Source organism: Gadus chalcogrammus, chromosome 4 (genome assembly GCF_026213295.1).
Source record: "Gadus chalcogrammus isolate NIFS_2021 chromosome 4, NIFS_Gcha_1.0, whole genome shotgun sequence".
Taxonomy (NCBI): domain Eukaryota; kingdom Metazoa; phylum Chordata; class Actinopteri; order Gadiformes; family Gadidae; genus Gadus; species Gadus chalcogrammus.
This window is the reverse complement of record NC_079415.1, coordinates 22,997,667-23,023,351: the sequence shown is the minus strand read 5'-3', so window position 1 is coordinate 23,023,351 and position 25,685 is coordinate 22,997,667. Positions and strand designations below refer to the sequence as shown.

The window sequence follows — 25,685 nt, the reverse complement described above, 5'->3', positions numbered from 1 at the left end:
CCATGGATCGAGCCGGGAGCGGCTAAGGAGGAGACCTGGGAGCCAATCTGCTCCATACGGGCTCCCAGCTCCGTCATGCCGACGGAGAAACCTCGAAGAACCTCAGAAAACTCCTGTAATGCGGCGTCGTGTTGACCGATCCTCGTGCCCTGCGAGGATAGCGCCTGCCGAACCTTGTCTGACTCCGCGGGGTCCATGTTGGCCGGATTATTCTGTTACGGTTGGCGAAAAGGTTGGTTAGGACCCAGGATGCAGAGACAGAGTCAGTACGGACAATCCACGGTTTATTGTCAGTAAAGAATAACTCAAGAGATAACCAGCGTGCAGGGCGAAGACAGGAGCGGGTGGGCGTAGCTGGCGGAGGCACCGGAGAGTGTTGCAGTCCGGGGATCATCCACTGGCGAGGAACTGGCGAAAGGATAACACGACGTTAGGAATCAAAGTATTAGGTTAGGGAATCAATGTATACACGTCAGCCAAAATACCGAATGAGACGGAATAATCTGGCGCCGACGAGAAGTCCCCGCCAGGCTTAAGAAGGCGTGTGATTAGTTGATGAGGTCCAGGTGTCCCACGTTGCGGTGCCCCACTCCGCTCGCCACGCCCCTCACCTGTCTAAGAACCAATGTCTGGGGAGCAAATCATAGAGCAATCGCGACAAGAAGATCAGAGAGATATGGGGGGGCCATATGGTGGAGAGCTTTGTAGGTGAGGACCAGGAGTTTGTAGTGGATCCGATGTGAGATGGGGAGCCAGTGGAGATTCTTGAGGACTGGGGTGATGTGGTGCCACGCTTTAGTATGAGTGAGGAGACGGGCTGCTGCATTCTGGACCAGTTGTAGTCTGTTGATGGAGGTGGTGGAGATGCCGGCGAGGAGTGAATTGCAATAATCAAGGCGGGAGGAGATGAAGGCATGGGTGAGTCTTTCTGCAGCGTGAGGTGTGAGGGAGGATCTGATCTTTGCAATATTACGGAGGTGATAGAAGGAGGTTCTGACAGTGTGGCGGATGTGGGGTTCAAGGGAGAGGGTGGAATCAAAGATTACGCCAAGGTTGCGGGCCTGGGGGGAGGGGGAGACCGTGGTGCCGTCGATAGTGAGTGTGGGGGGGTTTGCGAGTTTACTGAGGGTGGATTTGGAGCCAATGAGGAGGAGTTCAGTTTTGTTGCTGTTAAGTTTCAGGAAGTTATTTTGCATCCAGAGAGTGAGTGAAGACAGGCAGGATTCAATGTGGGAGAAGGGGTTTCTGTGCTGTGGAGGGGGCGGAAGCCAGATTGGAGGGATTCAAAAAGGTTATTGGCGTGGAGATGGGATTGGAGTTGTGTGGTGACGATGCGTTCAAGGGTTTTGGAGAGGAAGGAGAGGTTGGAGATTGGGCGGAGGGGTCGAGACCAGGTTTCTTGAGGGTGGGGGTGACAGCAGCAGATTTGAAGGCAGAGAGGACCGTTCCATGGGACAGTGAGGAGTTGAAGAGCTTAGTGAGGTAAGGGCAGAGAACGGGGAGGCAGGACTTGAGCAGGGGAGTGGGGAGGGGATCGAGGGAGCAGGTAGTAGGTTTGGATGGCCTATAATTTTTGGAGAGTGCAGGAGGGTAATCGAGTCAAAGTGGTGAGACGGCAATGGTGAGAGGTGTTGGGAGTCCAGAGAGATGGGTAGGGAGAGGCCATTGAGTTTGCAGGGGGGTTATGTACAGGGAATAGTGACAATGGTTATTGCAGTGATTTTTGTCTGGCGAAGACCTTGGAGGAATTAGTTGCAGAGATCTGGGTGGAGGTGGGAGGGTGCTGGGTCCGTGGTTTGAGGAGGTTGCTCACTGTGGATAAGAGGGTTCTGGGGTTGTTTGACAGGGGTCAGAAAAGATGGAGGAGTTACTGGTATGCGATGGCGCGGCGTCTTTTAGGCAGTGAGGTGGAGTTTGTAGGCTTGATGGTGGACTGTGAGTGGGGTTTTTTTGGAGAGTCGTCGAGTTGGCGCCGTGTGTTTCAATTTGCCGGAGTGCGGGTGAACCAGGGTGAGAGGTATTAAGAGACAGTTTGGGTTTTGAGGGGGCCAGGTGTTGAGGGCGGGAAGACAGGGTAGCATTAAGGTGTTTTGTGAGCTCAATCAGTGAGATGAGGGTTGAGTCCGGTGGAGGTGAGGAGAGCAGGTCAGAGAAATGGTGGAGTGTCAATGGATTTTAGGTTACGGAAGGTGTTTCTCTAAGGGGCGAGGGGCGGGAGATGTGGAGAGGATGGAGACCGTAAAAAGGTTGTGATCCGAGAGGGGAAAGGGGCATGGCCGGAGGCAATTACAGGGAGATTAATGGAGCAGACAAGGTCAAGGATGTGTCCTTTGTCATGGGTGGGGAAGGTGACATGTTGGGCGAGAGAGAAATTTTCCAATAAAGTGGTGAATTCAAATGAGAGCTTGCAAGTGGGGGAGTCCATGTGGATATTAAAATCACCAAGTAACAGCAGACGTGGAGAGAGAGTTGATGCTAGTGTGAGGAGTTCAGTGAGGTCAGAGAGGAATGAGGGATTGGATTTGGGTGGCCGGTAGATGAGGATAACTGTTGTGGCGGAGGGGGCTTTAAAAGCAATGAATTCAAAGGATGATATTACTAAAGGGAGGGTGAGTTCTTTAATCAAATAGGTCTTTTATGTATGACGGCGAGACCACCTCCACGGCGAGAGGGGCGAGGTTTGGCGATGTAGCTGAAACCAGGGGGAGATGCTTGGTTGAGGGAGAAAAATTCATTGGGTTGTTGCCAGGTTTCAGTAAGTAGAAGGAGGTCGAGGTTATTATCAAGGATGAGTTCATTATGATGGGGCTTTATTGTGGTGAACGAGTGTTAGGAGGCAAAGTTTTGACACAGCCAGAGGGTGTGGGATCGGGGCGTTTGGAGAGGTCTGAGGTTTAGTCAGGGATAGCTGGGGGCGGAGGACAGAGGGGGAGCATCACCATTCCTGGTGCGGCTGCCTAACGGCAGCGTTGGGAAAGGTCCGGAATCGCTGAGTCCTGATGACGTGGTAGGGGCGTGACGGAGCGTGCAGTTGCCGGGTTGAATGGGACGCAGAGACCGTGCTGGGACAAACAAATCTACGGCGGAGCTCCTGTGGATGTAAAAACGCGACGAACCAGTGGAGTCCAAGTGTTTGATGACTGAGATGGATGATGGGGGAGTAGTGACATACCACACAGCTGTGGCAGGCGAATAGTGAGCATGATGCTGCCGGTCGAAGGAGCAACAGCTCAGGCGATAGCGGCTAGCCGCGGGCCCGTGCACAGAGATGGATGACAGCAGTGTAGACCAGGATTACCCACGGCAGAACAGGAGGAGATGGACCAGGGAAAAGACTGACTGTGGGGAAGACCATACAAAGTGAGGAGGATCGATGTGATCAGGATCTGACCTGACGGAGCACCTAGCGTCAGCCAGCCACTCGATAGATTATCTAGGGGGGACCCACTAGCAGGGATCGGGAGGCGAGTGGCTGAAAGTTGTCCGGCAAGGCGATGTAGCGGATTCATTATGTGTGGCCCATGAACCCCCAGTGGTTTTCCTTTTCGGCCCACTTGTTAAGGAGGTTGATAGCCCTGCCTTAGTAATCGCTATCGTGTCTATGTGTGGGTGTGCGTGTGTGCGTGTGTTGCGTGTATGCGTGTGTGTGTGTGTGTGTGTGTCTTGTTTATTATGGAAAATATCCGCTCAATGGGAAGGCATTTGTGCCAGGCAGACCCACGGAAACTGACAAATCAGAAATATTTTTTTGTGTGGTATTGTGGTAGAAATTAACCTTACATTCTATGTTAAACTATGATTAATATTAGGCCTACATATCATATATATACTTTAATAGTGGAAAAGAGCTGATCACCTTTAACCTAGATGTTATGTGCCGTGTGACACCAGTGAGTTGGGTCCAGGGCATTCTCACCTGATGGGCCATGTGGCACATCAGTCAGAGAGTCCAGTCTACTCCCATTTTGATGTACTCTCTGAAGACAATGCTTACATTCACACGTGTGCATCATCTCTGTTTGTATAAAGATAATATATGTTCCAAGGTCACATTGGTAGCCAGAAAAACATGAGAATATACTGACATCCACACAGTGTGACCCAGAAAAACATTCTATGCACATCAATATTTGATGAAAGTCCAACTTTGTATTGTGTAAAGGATTGGGGATATAAGGAGCTGTCCGGGATTCATTCGGTAGTGTGTATTCGCGAATACCATTCGGCTTTGTTGACTCTCGTTTGCGGGTGGCATAAACTCTCCATCTATACTTGACCTGGACTCTCCGATTCTCTTTGCTTATAGCTAGTTTAAGTGAATTAGAGAAGTTGTTATTATTAATGCCACCACAGTATCTCCCTGCTTCTGAATTGCGCGCAACATCTCCACCCACCACTCTTCCACTGGTTTCCATCAGCATTCCACTGTGCAACCATCCTTTTGCGTAATGCGGATTGCGTATGCCCTCATACATTGTTGAAATCATATGCTGGATGCTTTATTCTTTCTATGTGTTTTTTAGTTAATGATCGGGCTATAATAGACCACGTTGGGTATGTAATCGCGGACATAACGATGCCCTGCAATAGCTGCAATTATTCTCTCGCACCATGATCAAGGAACAAATGCGTGGTAGGAACTAGGAACTAACGTTCTCAGCATATGTTTACTGGGACCCAATGCGGCGAGAGACATCTACATTCCGATTGGCTGGCGGTCATTTACAGCCGAACCGCTACTAGCTCATTTGCATAGAGTGGAGCTGTTTTCAACTCTCATTTACAGCTTTACAGCTTTAAAGCTATCGCTCAAGCGTTTTATTGCTCCTATCGCTTTATCGCTCATGTCTAATAGAAAGTGAATGGGCGTTTATCGCTCAAAACGCTTTACAGCTTTTGGTGTGTGAACGCACAGTTATTCCTTTGTTCCCACTTGTTTTTGGTTCCACGACAAACCTCAGCCTGATATATGTTGGGAGGATTTTTTTCTAAACAGTCAGCATCTCAAACACTGGGTCCAGCTTTACATGGTGCATCCCGCATCCTCCTTTGCATCGTGCAGATGTTAGGCAGTGGAATCTGCATTTGCTGGAGGGTTTTATAACCAGCGGTCCATTTTACTTTTTTTCTCCTTTCCTCACCGTATTCCTCTCTTGTTAACACTTATATCTACTTATATATTGTTGTCTCATCCATTGTTTAATAAAAAAAAATACTATTTAATTCATCTAACATTCATTTGTTATTCTTTAATAGATGTGATACTTTGTGTATGACTTAGTCTTAAAAGTATCATGGTTGTGTGGTCAGCTCCTGCCTCATCAGAAGAAGTTGCCTGGAAACTAAAATGCTAAATGGACTGTTGCTACTCTGCTTTCCCATTGAAGTACACGGCAGCGCGGCGTGTTCTGGAACTATACGATGGTCTTTGAGTGTGGGTGATCATAAGCCGTAGGTTAACGAGGCTATGACATGACTAGAAAAAAAAAATTGCATTTTATTCATGCAAAATGCATGCACACTTAATAAACTCAATTTACTTCGCAATACTGTCACTCTTTTACATGCCATAAGTCTATATGCAGTTGTTAGATTGCATATAACATGTTTGCATTTTTGGCAACCTCTGCGCAACATAACCCAACCACCCCCCCCACCTTTTTAAGAGGGCAGGGAAAATAATGTGGGCCCAGCCCCCCATCCTCCTTAAAGGAGCTCTAGCTCTGCTCTCACTCAGGTCCTCATGCTCTCCTCGGTTCACAACGCCCCCCGGTGGACCCTGACGTGAAGCGACCGGGCTCATGTCAAGCTCAACTCTATTACCCTTTACAATCTTTGACTGCAGAATCCCCAAATATGGCTACTTTTGTTATCGTTATGATTATTATTTACAGAGGTGGTCTTCTTAAAAAAAGTGTGAAGCGTCAAAAAAAACGTTGACGGTGTACGTTTCCATGAACACTGGATACGTAGCATTTCAACGTAAAATAGCGTGTTATAACTACAGTATCCACGCGTGCCGCTGTGGAGGCGGGTTTAGGGGTTTGGGTTTCACGGGTTTCGCGGCAAATTGTGGACACGATTGTTGAGGGGGGGGGGGGACACGTTAGTTGAGGGGTGGGGGGGGGGGGGTGGGGGGGGGGGGGGCCGGAGACACGTTTGTTGAGGGGGGGGGGGGGACACATTTGCAGGGGGGGGGGGACACGTTTGTCGAGGGGGGGGGACACGTTTGTTGAGGGGGGAGACACGCTCGACAACGAGAGTTGTTTTTTATTGTACGCTCGACAACGAGAGTTGGTTTTTATTGAACGATACTTCAACACGGAACACCTGCACGAAACGATGGTCACGTCACTCTCGGTGACGGTGTCGACAACAATGAACACACGAACAATGAACATGTTAATAGTGTGGCAACCCGTCTCTGGCACAGCGCCCCTGGAGGCCAAGGGGGCAGGTTGTGGAGGCGGTGTACCACCGATTCTCCACAGATGGCGCCAGTAAGAACATTGGGGCCAATTAATGAAATGCGGAACACCTGAGGAGCAGGTGTGGAAGCATGCTTTAAAAAGCATGCTTCCACACTCATTCAGGGCACTCCTGGTTTGCGTGTGCGGAGAGACCAGTCTCATGGGTGATGGGATTCCACCCGGAGGAAAAAGACTGTTGATTCCTCCAAAGCTGAGTTTATGTTTGGTTTGATAGATTTATAATTTACTATTGAATAAAAGTGCCATTTTGGCTCCAAGTTATCTCCAGTTCGTGTGCTTATTGGAAGGAGGCGGCTCACTCACCAAGCCGGGTTGCCACATATGGTGGAGAATGCGGGCAGCTCGACCAATCTACGGACCATCTTTAAAGTAAACGCCGACTTCCAATGGAGGCAATCCGACCACGCAACTGTTTTTCCTTTTCAATGGATGAACGAACCCCAACGCAGAGCCTCGAACGAGCCACAGGTTTTTCAGTGGACGCCAGAACCCCGATGCAGAGCCCCAACAGAGCTGCAGCTGCCACCCAGAGAGAAAATGAACTCCAACTCCTCCGAGATGCAGTCCAACGGCTCGAGCAGGGGCCCACGTTCAACAAGCAGATCCAGGAAAGGCCCGAGGAGAAGTGCACCCTGAACAGGGAGATCCAGGAGCTCAAGGACATGCTGGAGGTTAAGGAGCGGAGGGTCAATGACCTACAGAACGGGATTGAGAACCTGCAGTTACAGCTGAGGGACAAGGAGAAGCAGATGGGCAGCCTGAAAGGGAGGATCAAGTCGCTGCAGGCGGACACCTCCAACAAAGACAGCGCCCTCACCAGGTTGGTGGAATCCGTCGCTGAGAAGGAGCATATCATCCGGCGGCTGAATGAACAAAGGTTCCAGGATGACCAGGAGAAAGGTGAGGAGCTGGTGGCCAGCAAGACTATGCAGGAGAAGATGAAGGTGGGGCCCAAGATGGCCCTGGAGGAGACTGCCGCCGGACACGAGGCCCAAAGCATGGACTGGTTCCGGGAGAGGGAGGCACTGAAGGCCCAGCTGTTTGATGAAGGAGCTGGAAGAGAATCGGCAGGTCGCCCAACAGCTGAGCTTCAATGTCAGTCCCCAGCCCCAGCCAATTGAGACTCGTCCGGACAGACGGGGAACAGCGCCACCTGGACGGGCAGCCCAGCCGAGGCGACGCGTCCGAGAGGTGGAGAGGCGGGATCGCATCCGTCAGTTCCAAGAGAGGGAGGACCGGGAGCACCTGATCCGCAAGAGGAACTGGCTGGAGGTGGAGAAGCGGCGTCTGGACGCCGAATGCATGGAGATGCAGTTCCTGGAGCGTGAGCGGCAGCGCATCCGGTTTGAGCGCCGGCGTGAGCGGTACGGGATCCAGCGGGAGCGGGTCAAGCTGCGCCGGCAGCAGGAGCAGCTACGCTTCGGGCAGGACTACCGCTCCGGCAAGCGGTCCTACAGGGGGGACACTGGCCAACACCCTATCCAGCCTCGACGCGGGTTGCTGGTCAGTCAGAGGTGCCCCGGGCCTTCATCAAAGGGTGGAGGAGTGTGGCACAGCGCCCCTGGAGGCCAAGGGGGCAGGTTGTGGAGGCGGTGTACCACCGATTCTCCACAGATGGCGCCAGTAAGAACATTGGGTAACCCTTCCTTTTAGTTAGTTAGTTAGTTAGGCCTTTAAGTTCCCAAAGGAACATAGGCCATCGACAAAACCCCTCCATCCTCTCCTGTCTTGGGCCCTCCGCTCCAGTTGAGGCCAGGACAGCCCTTCTTTCTTCATTTCCTGTTCTGTGGTTCTTCTCCAGGTGGTTCTCGGTCTGCCTCTCCTCCTCTTGCCCTGTGGGTTCCAGGTTAGGGCTTGCTTAGTGATTGACTTCTGTCTTCTGAGTGTATGGCCTATCCACTTCCATTTCCTCCTCCGGATTTGGTTTTCTATTGTTTCTTGTTTGGTGAGTTCCCACAGGTTGGCGTTTGAGATGGTGTTGGGCCAGTAGATTCCCAGGAGGCGTCTGAGGCACCGGTTGGTGAAAGTCTGCAGCTTATTGAGTATGTTAGTGGTGGTCTTCCAGGTTTCAGAGCCATATAGAAGGGTGGACTTGACGTTTGAGTTGAAGATTTGTAGTTTGGTCTTGAGTGACAGGTTTTTCATCTTCCAGATATTGTTGAGCATGTTGAATGTTGCCCTTGCCTTTCCAATTCTGGCTCGGACGTCCTCCTCTGTACCACCATCCACAGAAATGATAGTCCCCAGGTATGTGAAGCTGGCTACTTCCTCTAGCTGGTTTTGGTTCATGGTTATGGGAGTGTTGTTGTTGCTGTTAATTCTCATTACTTTGGTTTTTGATGAGTTAGTTTTGAGCCCGAGCAGAGCAGCGGTATCCTCTAGCTTGCCTGATTTTTCCTGCATCTGTTGATGTGTGTGAGCCAGTAGTGCCAGGTCATCAGCAAAATCCAGATCTTCTAGCTGCTCTGTCAGGCTCCACTGTATGCCAGTTCGGCTATTGCAGGTTACTTGTATCATGATCCAGTCTACGCAGAGGAGGAACAGAAGGGGAGAGAGCAAGCACCCTTGCCGTACACCAGTCAGGACCTCAAAAGGCTCAGATATGCATCCTTCATGGAGGACTTGGCATCGCATCCCTTGGTAGGTGCTCCTAATGATGTTGGTTATTTTTACTGGGATCCCGTAGTGGGCCATCAGTTTCCACAGCATCTCCCTATCCACACTGTCGAAGGCTTTTTCAAAATCTATGAAATTTACATAGACAGAAGTGTTCCATTCGATGGACTGCTCAATGATAATCCTGAGGGTGGCGGTTTGGTCTCCACAGGATCTGTTTTCCCTGAAGCCGGCCTGGTTTTCCCTCAGTTTCTCATCCAACCCCTTCTGAAGCCTCTCCAGCAGGATCCGGTTGAGCACCTTCCCTGGAGTTGATAGGAGCATAATTCCGCGGTAGTTCTTGCAGTCCCTGAGGTCTCCTTTCTTTGGGATTTTCACAATGTGTCCATCTTTCCAGTCTGATGGGACACATTCTTCCTCCCAGATGGTTTTCAGTAGGTGGTGGAGCATGTTGGTAGAGGTTTCGATGTCGGCTTTCAAGGCTTCTGCTGGAATACCGTCGGGTCCCTCTGCTTTCCCTCCTCTCAATGTCTTAATGGCTTTTTTGATTTCTGGCTTGGTGGGGGGATTGCAGTTTATCTTCACCAAGTTTGGTGATGGTGGGATTTCTGCTGTCAGATGTGGGGCCTGCCTATTGAGCAGTGCTCTAAAGTGTTCTGTCCATCTCTTCACTTGGTCTTCCTTGGTTGTGAGGAGTACACCCTGTGCATTTTTAATGTGTGCCTGTGTGTGTCTGAATCTGCCTGTGAGCTTTTTAGTGGTTAGGTATAGGTCCTTCAGGTTGTTCTTTCCTGCTGCTTCTTCTGCCTGTTGTGCTAGATCCTCAATGTATTTCTTCTTGTCTCTCCTTACACTTTTCTTCACTTCCTTGTTTGCTGCTGCATAGTCTCTCTGTGCTGCCATCTTGGTTGCTCTGGTTTTGCTTCTGTTTAATGCCTCCTTTTTTCCCCCTCCTCTCGCTCACTTTTCTGGTGGTGTCCGTGGAAAGCCAGGGTTTGTTGTCTGTCTTTCGTCTCCCTACTACTTCCTCACATGTGTCTTTCCACATGTTTTTCAGACCTTTCCATATCTCATCCACTTCCCTGGGGGTTTCTATTTCTATTTCCAGTGCTTGATACCGGTTGTGCAGTGCGATTTTGTAGAGTTCTGTTGTACCTATATCCTGAAATTGTTGTATGTTAAATTTGACCCTTCCTTCTCCGTGTTTCATGGCTTTTAATTTCAGCTGAATCTTTGCTGTGAGGAGGTGATGGTCAGACCCTGCGTCTGCTGCTCTTCTGGCTCTAACGTCCAGCAGTGAGTGCCTAAACTTCTGGCTGATGCAGATGTGGTCAATTTGATTTTCTGTGATGTGGTCAGCAGACACCCATGTTATTTTATGGATGTTCTTGTGTTGGAACACTGACCCACCGATGACCAAGTTGTTGTCTGCACAGGCTTCTGCAAATCTCTCTCCATTCTCATTCATGGTGCCTAGTCCTTCTTTTCCCATTATTAGCTCGTAGCCGTTGTTGTTTCCACCTATCTTTGCATTCATGTCTCCCATCAAGATCATGATGTCCTTTTCTTTCCTGGACTGTAGAATGTGATGTAGTTGGTTGTAAAATTGGTCCTTGGTTTCATCATCAGTGTCGTTGGTGGGGGCATAACATTGTACCACTTGGAGGTTTATTTTCTTGTGTGTGGTTTGGAATTTGGCTGTAATGATCCTTGAATTGATGGGTTCCCAGCTGATCAGGGCCCTCTGTGCTTCTTTGGACAACATGAATGCTACTCCCTGAGTGTGTGGTGCAGAGTCATCTGGATGTCCAGAGTAGAGGATGGTCTCTCCACTCGCCAGCTTGACCTGCCCTGACTGGAGCCACCTGGTTTCTCCCAGACCAAGGAGAGATATTTTATATCTCCTCATTTCCTCCGCTATCATTGCTGCCTTTCCCCCAGCGTACATGGTCCTCACGTTCCATGTTGCTATGTTTGTGGGTCGCCTTGAGGTCAGAAGCAGTTTCGGACGTGCTGTCTCCTTTCGGTTTTCCAGGCACGTCGTCATCATCTCTTTAGCTTGAGGTGCTGTAGAGGCTTCTTTCCCAAGGGGTAAGGATTTCTTGGGTTTCGTCGATGTTTTGGTAGCTATTCTGTTTTTACGGGGTGGGATCGCTGGCCCCACGCCCAACCCCCATCTAAGGGGGAGTGTTTTGGAGTTGACTTGTTAGTCTTCTTCCCTCGCCTATTGTCTTCCAGGTAATAGATTAAAGTCTCATACCACGTGAGGCCAGACAGGCTTTAGGTCGTGTACAAGCTGTCTCGGCACGTCAAGCCCAACCAACTCCTGCTACTGTGTAATGAAAGCTGCCCACGGGCAGCAAACCCTACCAGCAGCGCCCTAGTTACTAGGTATTTACCCGGTACATACATGGTAAATCATAGTGTATTACTGGGTAATTACCACTGGTAATAAGAAGGTAAATGCAGAGGTAGTTACCCGGCAAATACATGGTAAATCATAGTGTATTACTGGGTAATTACCACTGGTAATAAGAAGGTAAATACAGAGGAATTATCCAGTAAATTATAGTGTATTACTGCGTAATTACCACTGGTAATAAGAAGGTAAATACAGAGGAATTACAGCTGAAGTACTAAGTAAAACCTCCACTATTACCCATCAACTCAACTAAGTAGCGTGTAGTTGTAACTGTTTTAGGTTGGTAATAACTCGATATTGTGTACTTCCTAGGAAATTAGGCAACCAATTCTTAGAAACACTTATTATCCAAGGTTTATGTACTTAAGAGCCGAAGTTTAATGATGTACAATCTAGAAATTAGCATAGTACTTTCCAATAAAATACTTTTCCTTAGTTATTATTCGTAGCTACACCCATTTAGAAAGGGTTTATTCGATTTACCACTATGGAATTACTTACCTGGTAACAACCTCTGCAGGAAGTTTTCCTCTAGTGTTATGGTACATCTTCTTAAATACTGGGTACAAAGCCGTTTGTTTCCATAGTATTACCAGGTTCTTACCATATAATTTATAATAGATACATTCCATTATCCATGCAGTCAACACAAACTTGTACCATGTACGTTCTGCGACGTTACCAAGTAAAACACGACAATTTACCCAGTAATTAAGCTGAAACTGTACTGTAAAAGGAAGCCTCGTTTGTTTCCATGGTATTACCAGGTTCTTACCATATAATTTGTAATACATTATTCCCTTTTCCATGCAGTCAACACAAACTTGTACCATGTACGTTCTGCGACGTTACCAAGTAAAACAAGACAATATACCCAGTAATTAAGCTGAAACTGTACTGTAAAAGGAAGCCTTGTTTGTTTCCATGGTATTACCAGGTTCTTACCATATAATTTGTAATACATTATTCCCTTTTCCATGCAGTCAACACAAACTTGTACCACGTACGTTCTGCGACGTTACCAAGTAAAACACGACAATTTACCCAGTAATTAAGCTGAAACTGTACTGTAAAAGGAAGCCTTGTTTGTTTCCTTGGTATTACCAGGTTCTTACCATATAATTTGTAATACATTATTCCCTTTTCCATGCAGTCAACACAAACTTGTACCATGTACGTTCTGCGACGTTACCAAGTAAAACACGACAATTTACCCAGTAATTAAGCTGAAACTGTACTGTAAAAGGAAGCCTTGTTTGTTTCCATGGTATTACCAGGTTCTTACCATATAATTTGTAATACATTATTCCCTTTTCCATGCAGTCAACACAAACTTGTACCATGTACGTTCTGCGACGTTACCAAGTAAAACACGACAATTTACCCAGTAATTAAGCTGAAACTGTACTGTAAAAGGAAGCCTCGTTTGTTTCCATGGTATTACCAGGTTCTTACCATATAATTTATAATAGATACATTCCATTATCCATGCAGTCAACACAAACTTGTACCATGTACGTTCTGCGACGTTACCAAGTAAAACACGACAATTTACCCAGTAAGTAAGCTGAAACTGTACTGTAAAAGGAAGCCTTGTTTGTTTCCATGGTATTACCAGGCTCTTACCATATAAGTTGTAACTGGTTATTCCCTTTTCCATGCAATCAACACAAACCATATATGTTCTGCAACATCGTTCACCAGTAGTTAAGCACTTTAATTGTTGTTATAAAACCCCAAACCACTGTTGATGAAAGACATATTAAAATTAAACAAAATCAAAGGCTTATCTTTCAAACAATGCATCTCTCACAAAAAGGCACTGAACACTGAAGAAATCTGACAAAAAAAAGAGCCGTCCACATCAACTCAATTTAAATGTTACTGATGGTGTTTTCATAAAACACATGACAGTGTTATGGCAAGTGACCACAAGGAAGACTGCTTCAACCTCTACAATTTGAATAAGTGGTGAATGCCATGCAGCAATCTGCCTATGGGAGCATCTTTGTGGTCATTCGCAAACCAATGAGTCCACTCGATGAATGAGAGAAGACTCTTTAGTGTCTTCTCTGTGAGGTATCCCTGCAGTCTCCACATCTGGGATTTGAAGGCTGACCAAGACCTGACCAGGTACCTCCAAATCTCCCCTTCCAAGAATCAGAAGACAAGAAAATAAACATTAGGACTGTCAATTAATGAACATTTCTAGAACATGTAGAACTCAAAGATTATTTTGTTTATCAGTTAAGAAAGGATGCTGGTCCTCTGGCCATTGTGTTTGGTCATATTGAAAAGAGAAAAAGGCATAGCCATAAATACAGTTAATAGGACGGGAGGGGACAGGCTGTTAGCTCCGGTTAGCCCTTTAGCATCGAGCTAGCGGAGCTTCTGTCATTGAAATAACTCGGACATGTTGTTCAAAACCTATAACACCCAATTTATTAAAATATCCGGATTTAATTGGGCTCTCTCCCATAAGTACAGTTAATAGGACGGGAAGAGACAGGCTCTCTTAGCCCCGGTTAGCGCGATGCTAAAGAGCAGCTCTACTGGAGCATGACACCTCAACAGGTGCAAGTTAGCCTCCGGTTTGATATCTGCCGGATATTCGGTTTACCACCCAATCGGATTCATCAACATAAGTGCAATACATTACGGGCTTAGTATGTTGAGGACGGTTTAGGACACCGTATCGCGTAAAAATCACAAACACATGTTGTCGCCATCAATGTCTGTGCAACAACGTCATTTACGTTCTGGCTGCTACCTGTTTTAGGGACCGTCAACAAATTACACGCACCGACTGTTGGCAGAGACGTTACCATGGAATAGGGGATTATCACGCTGATACGTAGTACTTCCGCATTCGGTGTTCATTGTGCACTGTGACATCCGGTGAATCACTCATCACTCTGGCGAACTGATGATGGAGGACCGGCAGTTCACTTTCACGACATCCCAGGTAAATGTACCCAAAGTCACGTTTTCTGAAGTTCACAGACTTACCGAACAACACTCCATAACAGCCCGCTCCAAACTGGACCAGGGATTGTTTATTTTTCGAGAAATATATCGACTACGAATGCGAGTGTCTGCTAGCTAGCTTACGCTAGGTAGGTTGGCTTATGCTAACGTCGGTTTGGCGTCAGCTCTGTCTGGAGGGATGAAATGATAAGAGATGAAAAATAAGGTAGACTTGTACTTCTTTGGTACATATATGAATGTGTATCTTCAGCAGAAAGTGAAATTAATGTGAAATGAACTGAATGAATAAAGGAACTGAAAGAATAAAAGGATTTAATTCATTCCCTTTTTCTGAGGACATCATTTACTACATTATATATTAACATTATTTTGAATACTTTCAGGATGGACTGACTGGACTTTAAAATTGATTATAGATTAAAGACTTCTTCATACATGTCATTCAATATATACAATGTTTTCAGTGTACAAAATTACAGCTCCGGAAAAAATGAAGGGACCACTCCAAATGTTCAGTGCCTCTCGTTTTAATATTTATATATTATATTTAATATTTATAGGTACATGTTTGAGTAGAAACACAGTGATGTAGCCTTTTAAATCAAGTGGTCCCTGGAAGTTGGTCATCACACAGCAGACGGTCCACAGCTGATTGACTGTCGCAGACAAGGTGAAAGGACAGCGTGTTCCCAGATGCGGTATTCCTTGACTCTGCCTATTGCTCTTTCTACGAGGATTCGAAGTCGAGCGATTGCTTGTGTTTTCAGAGCATCCTCTTCAGTGAACTGCGCAGTGGTTAGAGATAAATTAATTAGTAATATTATTGTGAGTGCTTCTGTCCATCTTAAACATTTGTCTGCATATCTTAATGGTCACATTTGGGTCAAAGTTTTAATTTGAAATGTTCATTCCTTTCATGCTTACCTGTCATCTTGAAGGGTGGTATAATCAGCGTTGCCCCACGATCAGCTAGTGGCTTCTCGATGGTGAAACCCTTGTCTGCCATGCAGCCATCTCCTGGCTCCAGTAAATCCAGCAGTCCACCTTGTTCAGTCAGCTCTGGGTCGGAGATGGAGCCGGTGAAGAGACTTGACACAAAAGTCACAGCACTACAAGGGGCAATCCCAATCAAGGCCTTAAAGGTTGTTGTGTTCTTGTAAGATGATGTTCGGGTAATCATCGACTGCACCTCGGTGCAGTCGATGATTACCCGAACATCTGGACTGTACTGCACAAATTAGCTTGGCATGGTGTTCTTGACTTGCTGTTTACTCATCCAGATGGGGAGGGAGCCAAGGAGCAGGTAACGGTAGTTGGCCCACGGTATAACAACATGGGAGACAGTGGACACACTGACCTGAAACATGTCAGCCAGCACCTTCTCTTGCAGGCCTGCAGCAACCCGGCAGCAGAAGAGAAAAAACTCAACCAGTTGCAGTCTACACGTTGGACTGGGAGAAATGGGTTCAAATGTTTGTTTCTTTTTCTGAGCTTTCGACCAATAAACCAACATGGAGGCAGATGGTTGAATAACCTCCCAGAAGTCACAAAAAACATCTCTTGACGTGAATCTGGTGTAAAAAAGGATGTCCGCGTCTGAGACACAGAATCTGTGAAAAGGCACTTGAACCACTTTCAGCTGTGACAGCTCTCATCAGCTCCTTGACTGTTTCTTCCAATTGCTGTATGTGTACAGCAGCAGCATCCAGTGCACCTGTATGAGATGAGGAAAAAAAATTAAAACATCTAACCCAGATTTTGGCTGTGACTTGCATATTGGAAGCAGTTTGGACCTCTAAAGAAATTGCTTTTTGTAGCTCAATATTGCTTTTAAATTTAGCTTTTTATAGCTCAATATTCACCTTTACAATTAAGTAAGATATAAAATGCAACATTTGTACTTGTGATGAAGCTTTTCACATTGTGGTTTGGTCAAATGCTGGGACATTAATAAGACTAAACATTTTGTGCCCGAGTTCTGAAAAGTTGACCTACCTCCTCGGTATAACCTACTAAGAGCCCATTCTGTGATTAAACCATAGGTAGTACATCCTGTCAGGTAGGTGGTTTAAGAACAGTATGGGGTAATAGTAAGCCAATATTTCAGAACACTAACAAACACTGACAAACCTGGTTTAGGAGCAGAACCGAAATCATGTTCTGAACCGCTTGAATCCACTTCTTCCTTAGACTCATTTCAGTCGGGAATCCATGAAAACTTAAGTAGGGTTGGTGTTGTTTGTTAGATGTACAAAGTGGAACAGAGCAGTGACATCTAGCCTTTGTTTCAGCCATGGTGGAAGTGCGCCGGAAGTTTTCATGCACAACGAAGACAAATCCCGCCACCGGAACCAGGAAGCGTGATAATCCCCTATTGTTTCAGGAAATTAATCACACAAATATATTGCAATCTAGTTAATCATAATGCAGTTAATAGTTTAATATTCGACAAAAATCTACCAAACTATATTTGAAATTATTAATTGCATCCCGTTTAACAATAATGCAATATATTAGCAAAGTTACTTGCAGTAAGTAACAGCCCACCATTGGCAACTACTACTACAATCAGGTGACAAAATGTATTTTTTAGTGATTTTTATGTTATTTTATATGATTTATTTCCAGAAACAATTCCATGGTAACGTCTCTGCCACCAGTCGGTGAGTGTAACTTGTTGACGGTCCCTAAAACAGGTAGCAGCCATGGCAGAGAACGTAAATGACGTTGTTGCAGACATCGATGGCGACAACATGTGTTTGTGATTTTTTGCGATACGGTGTCCTAAACCGTCCTCAACATACTTAGCCCGTGATGTATTGCACTTATGTTGATGAATCCGATTGGGTGGTAAACCGAATATCCAGCGAATATCAAACCGGAGGCTAACTTGCACCTGTTGAGGTGGCATTCTCCGGTAGAGCTGCTCTTCAGCATCGCGCTAACCGGGGCTAACAGAGCCTGTCTCTTCCCGTCCTATTAACTGTACTTATGGGAGAGAGCCCGATTAAATCTGGATATTTTAATAAATTGGGTGTTATAGGTTTTGAACAACATGTCCGAGTTATTTGAATGACAGAAGCTCCGCTAGCTTGATGCTAAAGGGCTAACCGGAGCTAACTGCCTGTCCCCTCCCGTCCTATTAACTGTATTTATGGCTATGCCTTTTTCTCTTTTCAATATGACCAAACACAATGGCCAGAGTTCCAGCATCCTTTCTTAACTTATGAACAAAATAATCCTTGAGTTCTACATGTTCTAGAAATGTTCATTAATTGACAGTCCTAATGTTTATTTTCTTGTCTTCTGATTCTTGAAGGGGAGATTTGGAGGTACCTGGTCAGGTCTTGGCCAGCCTTCAAATCCCAGATGTGGAGACTGCAGGGATACCTCACAGAGAAGACACTAAAGAGTCATCTCTCATCCATCGAGTGGACTCATTGGTTTGCGAATGACCACAAAGATGCTCCCATAGGCAGATTGCTGCATGGCATTCACCACTTATTCAAATTGTAGCGGTTGAAGCAGTCTTCCTTGTGGTCACTTGCCATAACACTGTCATGTGTTTTATGAAAACACCATCAGTAACATTTAAATTGAGTTGATGTGGATGGCTCTTTTTTTTGTCAGATTTCTTCAGTGTTCAGTGCCTGTTTGTGAGATATGCATTGTTTGAAAGATAAGCCTTTGATTTTGTTTAATTTTAATATGTCTTTCATCAACAGTGGTTTGGGGTTTTATAACAACAATTAAAGTGCTTAACTACTGGTGAACGATGTTGCAGAACATATATGGTTTGTGTTGATTGCATGGAAAAGGGAATAACCAGTTACAACTTATATGGTAAGAGCCTGGTAATACCATGGAAACAAACAAGGCTTCCTTTTACAGTACAGTTTCAGCTTACTTACTGGGTAAATTGTCGTGTTTTACTTGGTAACGTCGCAGAACGTACATGGTACAAGTTTGTGTTGACTGCATGGATAATGGAATGTATCTATTATAAATTATATGGTAAGAACCTGGTAATACCATGGAAACAAACGAGGCTTCCTTTTACAGTACAGTTTCAGCTTAATTACTGGGTAAATTGTCGTGTTTTACTTGGTAACGTTGCAGAACGTACATGGTACAAGTTTGTGTTGACTGCATGGAAAAGGGAATAATAATAATCTCTGTCTGTCTGCCTGCCTGTCTAAAGGTAGACCCTTCCTCACCCCCTCATGAAGACACCTTCCCATCTGCGTTACCCCCCCTAACTAACCCCCACAGAATAGCTTTGTCTTTAATGCCCTACTTTGGCGTCGTTTTGAGTACTCGTCGTTAACGATTGTTCATGGTTATGGGTGAGAGGTAAGGTCCTCCACTATCGGTCTCTGTGAAGATCGAGCCACAATAGAACATTAACGAGAGTTCCAATCATTATTATCTTTCACTTCTCCCATTCTTCTGAACTTTCCCGAGGCCGGCACGGTCTGTGTTCCTAAGCAGTAGCTCCATAGCGGACATTCAGAGTAAATACCATCCTATCTGATGATCCGCTAATGCCATCCAAGACTGCATGCTTACATTTTACATTCAAGTCTGTTGGTATTTTGTTATTAAAGATGATGAATTATTAATCTACGAGTCCCTCCTAACCCTTTACACTCGTAAAAGTCCCCACCACCCCCCTCCAGGCCCAGTCTAACACCCCGTCCCCTCACTGGCCTTCCATCTCTCTCTCTCTCCAACCCCGTCTCTCTCCGCTTCTCCTCCTCCACTGTCATAATGAACCCCCCACCACCAATCTTCCTCCAGCAAAACCTCCTCGTAAAGACCAACCCCCAGCCTCTCCCACGACACATCTCTCTCTCTCTGACGCTATTTTTAACAACGATAACTTCTATTTGTAGTTCCCCTTATCATCCAAGGATCTCATAGGGCTATCTGTGTACATATAAATGTACACACAGCGCAGAGACATAGTGTATTGAGAACACAAATTGCGGTTAAGTGGTAGCCTTATGCTATAAGGTACCACCGTTTTCAGCCGGACAGATAGAACTCAGAGAAGTTTCTGTAGTCGGCTGATACGTATGTAGTTTGCCCCGCCGCCATATTTGTAGTTCTTGGTAGTGAATCCAACCCCCCCTCTCCCCTCCCTCCGATCCCCCTTCGTGGATCTCCTCCTCGTTTCTTCCTCCCGCCTGAACCTCCTCGTAAAGACCAACCCCCACCCATCCCACGACACCTCTCTCTCTCTCTCTCTCTCTCTCTCTCTCTCTCTGTGGCTGTTTAAAACTAACGATAACTTCTGTTTGTAGTTCCCCTTTTCATCCGAGGATCTCATAGGACTATCTGTGTACATATAAATGTACACACAGTGCGGAGAAAGAGTGTACTGAGAGCGCAAAATGCGGTTAAGTGGTAGCCTTATGCCATAAGGTACCCCAGATATCAGCCGGACAGATAGAACTCAGAAAGTTTCTTATATCGGCTGATACGTATTAGGGCCCTGCCGATTTAATCGGCCGATTATAGCCTTTTTGAAAATAATCGGCATCGGCCAAAAAGACGCCGATTACAACCGTTTTTTTTTTTTTTTTTTTTTTAATAAATGTTATTGCGCTTAGTATCCTGCAGATTGCGCTCCTACTCACCTTGCTAACTAACAACTTTAGCTGGAGTAAAAAAGAGGAGATTGAATTTTACCGTACAACATGAAAGCACGCTCGCTCAGGCAGCTGCGCGCTCACCTCACCAATGTACACAAGACGCGTTGTTTGAGCATGTTGTGCCTGTTTTTCTTTAGGTCCCAGGCCATGTTAATTTGTTATACTGTAGACTCTAACGGTGAGACCATACTGCTCAGCACGCACGTGTTAGTCACTGCTCACGAGCGCAGCACATTGGGAGTTAGTTATTTATTTTACATTTTACATTACACTCATTTTTTACTGTAAATGTATTCTAAAACACTCAAAGGTTCTGCATTCAATTCACATATTCGTCAAAAGTGTTTAAAGTATATTTAAGGTATCAAAAACTACGTTTTATATGCTTTTTTTTTTTTTTTTTTTTTTTTTAATCGGCCGATTAAATCGTAATCGAAATTTTTCTCTGAAAATAATCAGCATCGGCATCGGCACTCAAAAATCAATATCGGTCGGGCCCTAATACGTATGTAGTTTGCCCCTCCGCCATATATTTGAAGTTCTTGGTAGTGCCCCCGACTCGTTAACACGAGATTATTCGCAATTACATCTCAACATCTCCAACTGTACCACAATAATATAACTATTATAAGTCCCAACTGGACAACCCCCTGCTTTCCAAGAAGCCGATCTACTGTTTTCCCCTCATCCAGCTCAAAAATCCCCTTAATTGTCTGCCCCCAACAGACGAGACCAAATTTGCCTTGCAACAATAGGGTAACGCATTAAACAGCCGTTCAAAACCCCTCTTGACTTTAACATTCATACTGAATCAGAGGGCTCTAATACATTTCTATACACCCCCTATGCCACATCAACTTGATAGACAAAGACCTATTGATTTCCCTGCAGATCACACAGCCCTGCAACTTAAAGATGAACACACCTAGGCTGTATCTTCAAAAGCTCTCTACCACACACTCCCTTATTCATATTGCTGAAAGAAGGAGGCTAAACCCCTTCCTATTGTCAGTTAAATTAAAGTCTTATCTTATTGTTCTTTCTCCCTCTTGCCCCCTCCCACCCCTAACACCTAGAAATGTGTTGGAACCAGAATGTAAATTTAGTATATTTGTGGGTCTGTGTGTCTGGGTGCTGAAATATGGAAAGCCAGTCCCTTGTTAATATCGCACACACAAGTATTTGTGTAGGTTGTAATCAATGTTTTTTGATTCACCAACATTAATAGTTTAAACGATCTATAAATGTTTTGCATTTGTACTAAATTTGTTCTCTTTTCTCGTCAGGCCTTTGCAACCCGAGCAGTAATGGATGCCCGACATTCATCATTTTAATTGTTTACATTACTTAAAATATTCTCTTTTCTAATCAGGAAGTGGCAACACAACGATCAGTTGCCCACGATCATCATTTTACTTCTGTGCATTGATCTTAATTCTCTTTTCTCTTCAGGAGGTGGCAACACAAGCATTACAAGTTGCCCAACACTCATCGTTTAACTTCTGTGCATTGATCTTAATTCTTTCTCTCTCCAGGAAATGGCAGTATAAGCAGGAACGAATGCCAAACACTGACAGTAATTTTTTTTTTTTTCCAGGTTGCTGAGCCCTTCTGTCTATTCCACATGCGTTTTGTGTAGCAAGACAGGTAGAGAACCAGGCTGGTTCAAATAGACACGGGGTTCAACTGCTAGAATAATATGTCTAATTAATAAATGGTGCACATGGTTTTAAACGGTGCCCAAGGAGGGGGTTAGCTCAACTGCTGTAGCCACAATTACAATACATTTTTTGCGAATATTAAATCTACATGGGTTAAATTCTGCTATAATCAGCTACTACATACGAATAAACTGAATAACACTGCGTGAGATGTTCAAAGGTCAACTATTGCTTCCATCGGAGCGATTGCAGTAGATATAATATCGTACCACCAATATGCATGCATTATCTTGTATTCAACAATTAGGAAAGCCGGATTCCAGAACCGAAAGAAGTCCTACAAAAGGACACCAACCCAGGGGTCTTACATCAACCAGATCCCTGTACGACAGTTACACGGTGATCTTAAAATAGGAATAATTATCTAGACTCCACATCATGAACGGTTAGCCTTTAAAGTTGTCCATAGCATGCATACCGCTCGTCCACAGAAGTCCGGGGATTATCCAGGCCTGGGGATTCTTATTAGGAGAGTTCTGGGATAACCTGCCTCGTAGGAGAGCAGAAGAGTCCCCCCCAAATAGAGGATTCTGAGGACAAGCGGTAGAAATGCATAGTTCAACAGACCAGACGAGGTCCAGAGTACCAAAATAAGAAAGAATAAAATATATTTCCTTACAAATTATGAAAATAACATTTAAATAAAAGTCTTCACGTAATCTAAGGTTAATAATTGGCAATATTTACAATTAAATTACATAAGTAGAATAAAAAGTAATCCATAATAATTTTGATTAACAATATACGTGTTACGTTTTTCATTACACGACGGGCTATGTGGACAGTGGATACTCGATTATTACAATATATCACAACCAATTTAATGGTCAACCGAATTGCACAGCCATAACATAACCCTGATTGTCCCCGACTGAACCCCGACTGACAACGTTCCGGTAACCACAGAAGTATGATGCCTAATATTGAAATGCAGATTTTTAATATTAAGATATTTTGTTAATGTTCAAATTTAAGTTTTGTATGTTTGTGTTTTCCCATGTGGTCTTGTCACCCTGTTATTCTGCAGGGTCGTTTAAAATGTAATCCTTTAAGGTTAGTGGAAATCAGTTCTCACTCTGTTCCTTTGTTATCCTGTGTGGGTTTGGGCCTGTTATCCTTGATCCCCAGGGAAGTGCAGAGACGCGAGTGATAAGGAACGGCCAACCCCATATTTATGACATCTTAAGGAATGATGACTTAGATGACCATATGGTTAACAAAGGCTTTTGGTTTGTTGTGAGGCAGCTGCCCTCAGCAACACTTCTGAATGTGTAAGAACTCCTGGCCACTCAGTGGACCTATCTGCGGACCCTTTAGAGAATGAAGGGCTCCGCAGGGAGAAATCCCATCTGAGGACTCAGATTGTTGAATAATATGCTTATTTTTAGGTCTGTTGATGCATGTTATGATGCATCTTCGTTCGTGCTTTTCTTACGAATGTGTATATAGAGATAAAAATAAAATGAAAATAAAAATAAGTAAAAATATAAAATGAAAACAAATGGTGGATTCATATACCATGCGTGAATGACCTCTCGTGTGTGTCAGAGCCACCAAGATAATGGAGATTACTCGACTGTTACATACACGAGGGGATATTGAAAGCATACCACATATAAAACTATAAGATAATTAGAAAATGATTCATTATAATTAACTTGCAATAACATTTGGTTCAACCAATAACTTCTGAATTTTTCTTTTAGGTTCAGTTTTTGTTTTGTTTTAGAATATCACCCTATATTTAATACCCAGATGTGCATAATTGTTGTGAGTTCGGATGACTCTTATTCTACCTAGTTTAGACAGTTTTAATTGCCCTGGCTCAAAATTCCCCCCATAGACTTGGTGTCAGACGTTGGATTGTGGCACTCCTTGGGAGCCTCCAAGCCCACGACGACTGACTGATCGTTCCTGCGGGTTCTGGTGAGGTGACGGTGGAGCTCATGGGGAGGCTCCGGGAGAGTTCACAATCACGGGCTCCTTCGGGGAGAATTCAAGTGGGTCAGGATTAAAAGGTTGAATTAATGTATCGATTTGATGTTGACCAACAAAAAACTAGATAATTATAATAATAAATACTGTTCATGTAATGGTATAGTTTGGTCTGGGACTTGCGTAGCTAAAAAAAACTGTTTTGGAAATAGTAATGGACGTGTCCGGGACATGTATAGCTATAAATAAGTAAAGATAAAACTGCGTTTTACTTTACTTCACTTTGCTAAGGCATATGCACATTTGATGTGGTATGCAAAAGGCAGAGAATAAGGCGTATACACGTTTGATGTGGTATGCAATGTACATAAAAGTGAATCAAAGTGTGGACAACATCAAATGCGAACAATACGTAGAATAAATGAAGATTAGGTCATCCAATATACATAGTTAGTGTAGGACAATCGGGTAATATAATGAAGGTAACTGTTAGAACCAGATACGGTTACAAAGAAGTGATATTGAACATACACATTTTAACATTATCGCTATTTCCCTTTTTTCCTCTTTTTGGGTTTGTAGATAAGAAATGGATTAGCGATACATCTGCTCGCCAGGGACAATATAGGCTCAATTTAGATTCAGAAGTAGTGGGTTCACCTTTCAAATGCCACTGCTACTGCTGTAACACTTTGATACAACGTCAGCGTTTCATAGTCTGATATTTGTTACTCTGATAAGTTACGACACACGGGTATACTGAATCATAAAACATTTACGGTTTACTGCATTTAAGAACAGCGTGGTCTCAAGACGGCTGCATAGACCCACCACTATCGACCTTTGGTTTTGTATGTACTGGTCTTCATTTCTCTTCACAATAGATTGGTTTATGTACAGATGATTAAGGAAAGGAACTTCAACTTGGTTGCACTACACCGTTGTTAGGATTGGTTAATTTAATGCGCATGGCTGAAGCAATGCGCAAGGAGGGATGTAGTGTGAATATTAAATCAAGGTTGAAGGTTGAAATCAGCTCAGAATAAGGAATCAAAACAAAAATTTAAAACCTGTACAAGCACCAAATAGAATTGGTTAGAGGAAAACTGTTCCTGCAGAGGTTGTTACCAGGTAAGTAATTCCATAGTGGTAAATCGAATAAACGCTTTCTAAATGGGTGTAGCTACGAATAATAACTAAGAAAAAGTATTTTATTGGAAAGTACTATGCTAATTTCTAGATAGTACATCATTAAATTTGGGCTGTTACCAACATAAACCTTGGATAATAGGTGTTTCTAAGAATTGGTTGCCTAATTTCCTAGGAAGTACACAATATCGGAGTTATTACCAACCTAAAACAACTACACACTACTTAGTTGAGTTGATGGTAATAGTGGAGGTTTTACTTGGTACATCAGCTGTAATTCCTCTGTATTTACCTTCTTATTACCAGTGGTAATTACACAGTAATACATTATAATTTACCGGATAATTCCATTGTATTTACCTTCTTATTACCAGTGGTAATTACCCAGTAATACACCATGATTTACCATGTATTTACCGGGTAACTAAGGTAACTGGTAATAAGAAGGTAAATACAGAGTATTTACCTTCTTATTACCAGTGGTAATTACCCAGTAATACACTATAATTTACCATGTATGTACCGGGTAAATACCTACTAATTAGGGGACTGTAAAAGGAAGGGTTACCAATACGTGAAAAGTGGTTCTTCTGAATGAAGGTTAATATCTGTGAGGAACGGTAAGTTAATATTCATGCATCATTTGCACTCATTCATAATGAAAGTTTATGGCACCTAAACTAATGGCACCTTCTGTGTTTCATAG

General features: G+C 44.4%; 1 protein-coding gene across 1 annotated transcript in view; it reads right to left on the bottom strand.

Annotated features, from left to right (window-relative positions):
* The window catches only part of cfap221 (cilia and flagella associated protein 221), a 180,193-nt gene that overhangs the window by 93,989 nt on the left and 60,519 nt on the right, over positions 1–25,685 (bottom strand). The gene's annotated exons all lie outside the window — the stretch shown is intronic.